We start from the raw sequence: 5,331 nt of genomic DNA on the forward strand, positions 1-5,331 counted from the left end.
AGCACAGTTGCCAGCTTTTGTCTTTTATTACTTACTATAGATCAGTTCAACGCTCAGGATCGCACATTACCACCCCAGCATTAACCACTGAAATATTTTTATGCATATTGTTGAGAAGTTATTTTTTGAAGCAAATGAAATGTCTGGAATTGTAGAATATAATATAGAAGACGATGTTGCATTTGACGTCATAATGACGTCATGAGTGCCAATGCTGGGATTCAGAGAATTTACCTCGCTCTTACTTTCTTGTATGTTCTGATGACAAATACTGTTATTACATTTTCACATGAATATCCTAGTGTATACACATAACATTATCAAACCACAGCTTTAAGGCAATGGCGAGTTGTTAATGAATCTGTGTAGCAATGACGGGCGTGCACAGGTGAATACTATAATGTACTCTAGAACATGGTGATTTTCGCAGCCTATATGTGCTTATACGGTCATGAATTTATTGATGATCACATATACATAGGATATTGTGCATGCACATAAAGTGTCTATTTTTCAGCTTCTTCAACTGATGGTTGCATGTAGGTGTAAATGAGCGTGCATGTGTAGATTGCACACACACACACACACACACACACACACACATATATATATATATATATATATATATATATATATATATATATATATATATATATATATATATATATATATACATATATATGTGGAGGAAGTGAAGTGTTTTAGATATCTGGGAGTGGATCTGGCAGCGGATGGAACCATGGAAGCGGAAGTGAATAATAGGGTGGGGGAGGGGGCGAAAATTCTGGGAGCCCTGAAGAATGTTTGGAAGTCGAGAATATTATCTCGGAAAGCAAAAATGGGTATGTTTGAAGGAATAGTGGTTCCAACAATGTTGTATGGTTGCGAGGCGTGGGCTATGGATAGAGTTGTGCGCAGGAGGGTGGATGTGCTGGAAATGAGATGTTTGAGGACAATATGTGGTGTGAGGTGGTTTGATCGAGTAAGCAATGTAAGGGTGAGAGAGATGTGTGGAAATAAAAAGAGTGTGGTTGAGAGAGCAGAAGAGGGTGTTTTGAAATGGTTTGGGCACATGGAGAGAATGAGTGGGGAAAGATTGACCAAGAGGATATATGTGTCAGAGGTGGAGGGAACGAGGAGAAGTGGGAGACCAAATTGGAGGTGGAAAGATGGAGTGAAAAAGATTTTGAGTGATCGGGGTCTGAACATGCAGGAGGGTGAAAGGCGTGCAAGGAATAGAGTGAATTGGAACGATGTGGTATACCGGGGTCGACGTGCTGTCAATGGATTGAACCAGGGCATGTGAAGCGTCCGGGGCAAACCATGCAAAGTGTGTGGGGCCTGGATGTGGAAAGGGAGCTGTGGTTTCGGTGCATTATTACATGACAGCTAGAGACTGAGTGTGAACGAATGGGGCCTTTGGTGTTTTTCCTAGCGCTACCTCGCACACATGAGGGGGGAGGGGGTTGTTATTCCATGTGTGGCGAGGTGGCGATGGGAACAAACAAAGGCAGACTATGAATTATGTACATGTGTATATATGTATATGTCTGTGTATGTATATATGTGTACATTGAGATGTATAGGTATGTATATTGTGCGTGTGTGGACATGTATGTATATACATGTGTATGTGGGCGGGTTGGGCCATTCTTTCGTCTGTTTCCTTGCGCTACCTCGCTAACGCGGGAGACAGCGACAAAGCAAATAAAAATTATATATATATATATATATATATATATATATATATATATATATATATATATATATATATATATATATATGGAAGGATGGTGTTAAAAAGATTTTGAGTGATCAGGGCCTGAACATACAGAAGGGTGAAAGGCGTGCAAGGAATAGAGTAAATTGGAATGATGTGGTATACACGGTCGACGTGCTGTCACTGGATTGAACCAGGGCATGTGAAGCGTCTGGGGTAAACCATGGAAAGTTTTGTGGGGCCTTGCTGTGGAAAGGGAGCTATGGTTTCGGTGCATTACACATGACAGCTAGAGAATGTGTGAACGAATGTGGTGGCCTTTGTTGTCTTTTCCCAGCGCTACCTCGCGCGCACGCGGGGGGAGTGCCATTTCGTGTGGCGGGGTGGCGGCGAGAATGAATGAAGGAAGCATGTATGAATATGTACATGTGTATATATGCATATGTCTCTGTATGTATGCGTTGAAATGTATAGGTATATCTATGTGCGTGTGTGGGTGTTTATGTATATACTTGTGTATGTGGGTGGATTTAGCCTTTCACCTGTTTCCTTGCTCTACCTCGCTGACGCGGGAGACCGACAAAGTATAACACACACATATATATATATATATATATATATATATATATATATATATATATATATATATATATATATATATATATATATATATATATATATGTATATATATATATATATATATATATATATATATATATATATATATATATATATATATATATATATGATCATAAATGATCATCGTTTCCCGCGTTATCGAAGTACCACCAGGTATAGACGAGTAACCGCATACGTTCTCTAGCTGTCATGTACAAGGCAGTAAATGATCTGTGTTTTAGTGGGTGTTAGAATAACTAGGTGACTCCGAGCGACTCGAGAAACATTGATGTCCAGTTTGTCCAAATTTGCTACTGCGTTAAACATCTCCGTCGTATCGCTAGCGTAGTGTGACGGCTAGGTTACGGTCGCCTCAGCAGTGAAGATGATCATGTAAAGTGTAGGGAACACATAACGGTCCAAGCCAGCCTGGTTGGCCTTGATCCCATCTCAGTTGAGATAAGGGTTTTGTGAATAAAGGATGTAATGTATGTATGGATGGAGTAAAGATAAAAGTGCAGTGAAAGTGATGGGGGTAATGGACGTCATAATGTAAAGGAAATATAACAACGCAGTGAACATAAAGGTGGAATGAAGATGTAGTAGCGATAAGTGTTTAGTGGGAATATTTTCGTACCTTCTGTGGTTTTTATAAGTTGATGTGGACAAGAGGTCGAAAAAGAAGTCGAGCATATGAGTTTAAATGACTAATGCACAATACACAAAATTACACGAAAGTGCACTTGGGAACTTATCGTGTTTCATTTTCCCCGTGGACTCATAGGAATACCTTGAACACCTTTTTTTTTTTTTCCAAAAGAAGGAACAGAGAAGGGGGCCAGGTGAGGATATTCCCTCAAAGGCCCAGTCCTCTGATCTTAACGCTATCTCGCTAACGTGGGAAATGGCAAATAGTATAAAAAGAAAAAAAAGATATATGTGTGTGTGTGTGTGTGTGGGCGTTTTTGTATATCCATGTGTATTTGGGTGGGTTGGGCCATTCTTTCGTCTGTTTCCTTGCGCTACCTCGCTGACGCGGGAGACAGCGGCTAAGTATAATAAAAAAATGAATATGAAATAATATATATATATATATATATATATATATATATATATACCGTGCTTCATTATCCTCGGTTATCTGCAAATAATTAGATAACTTGCATCATTGATTTTATTGTGTGTATTTGCACTGTATACGCATGCTCATGTTATTTTTATGTTGCGGATTGTGGAGAAACAGTATTATCGTCCCTTGGCAATTTTTCCCAAGATCTTGGTATTTTATGTGCTGTCTTGCGATGCCGTTGACCCTGGGATTTTCGAAGCATTTTTTTTTTTCACTACTGATAAACGTAGCGTAAAATGTGATATGAAGAAAATGCTAAGAAAAATACATTGTTGGTTTGTTTTATACTTTATTGTATACTTGCGTACAGCCGTGTCCAACTAATCGCATTCGTGACTGTGTTCACTTCAACGTACATGAACATGTACGTGTCCGAGCCGGATGCCGACATTGCTCACAAATATCATCCCCTAACCCCGTTTAGGTAAAGTTTTCTTAGATTTAGGCGATGGACTGGTTTTCATTCGCTGTGATAGGATACTTGCTGGAACAAGAACATATGCTGAATTTCTGTATCACTAATTCGAGGTAAAATAGGGAGAAATTGCGAGATTTAGGAGGCATTAACAAATCACTTTTAGGGGAGACGAAGACTCACGCGACCAGGAGCTGTGAGTTTGAAAGGTTTCCCCGAATCCTTTACATTCCTGTCGTCATTCACACGTTAGACCTTTTTCAGGCTTGGTATGGTTGTGGGATTAAGACTGCTATATCACAAGAACTACGAGTGCACCTGGGAATTTCTGGACCTGAGTGGAAAGCGGTACACACCTCCAAGGAGAAAAGCAAGGGATATGGTAGCAACAGGTCTTCCACCCCGGAATGGACGAAAAACCCTGAGCTGGACGACTAGGTGAAAGAGAATGATGCATGTTGCAGGTTGCGGTGACCTCGAGTGTCTGTTGAAAAACTGTAGAAGTCGGCACTGATGCCTCACATAGCTTCGTCAAAACACGTGAAAAACTGTGAAGCCAAGGAAAGTGTTGTTGGTATCCAGTATTTCTTTTTCCAGAACCCGTCAAAGGAGCAAGGCAGAGGTTTCGTTGTCAGGATATGTGATTGAACGCAGAGTTCGTTTCAAATGGCTGGATTATTTAGTGGGAACCATGAGAAAATGTTCCTTGTTAGTAAAGTCGCATAAAATCAAAATGAAAAGTACCGAAGCATCATATTTGTTGCAAGATGGTATTGCTTGGGAAGAGAAACAGTCAGTTTCTAACAGTTGCAAGGATTTTTTTTTATTTTTCAATGATTACAGATGAGTGTACTGATGTATCTATGTCATGAGTACTTGTAGTGATGTTAAGGTATCATGATGAAAGGAAGTGTAAGGTTACAAACGCTTTATACAAAAAATAATTTAATTGAAATTAGAGAAACTTGATACTCTATGGTCCATCTTGGAATTTTTTTGAAAAAAGTCAGTCTTGAGAACTCAGTTTATGGACTAGTAAACCAGCGGATAAGACGCCTCGACTGGAATAACATGAGCTACCCTGAACACCAGGAGCCTTGAAACGCAACTTTGGTGGCGAGGAAGAGCGCATACAGGAGCTGTTAAAGAGAATTAAGCACGGTAAGTGACGACAGCCGAGAGGCAAAGGCAGTCGGCGGAGGCGGTAAACTTACTTTTCGCCTCTGCGTCGCTACAACGTGAGGTGTCGATGTTGATGCTCAGCAACACGGTCTGCTGCTGCACTCGACGTAGACATATATTATTCTCAAAGTCACGAACACGTATTTATGCTAAGTAGCCTTCTATATGAAATGGCGAAGCTTGAAGCATCATTATCAACAACAGAAACGAAATAATTATGAGTCTACATGACTTAACCCAACAACCATTCAAAAACTTGACTTTAGT

This window comes from Panulirus ornatus, chromosome 4 (assembly GCF_036320965.1).
Source record: "Panulirus ornatus isolate Po-2019 chromosome 4, ASM3632096v1, whole genome shotgun sequence".
In the NCBI taxonomy this organism is placed as follows: domain Eukaryota; kingdom Metazoa; phylum Arthropoda; class Malacostraca; order Decapoda; family Palinuridae; genus Panulirus; species Panulirus ornatus.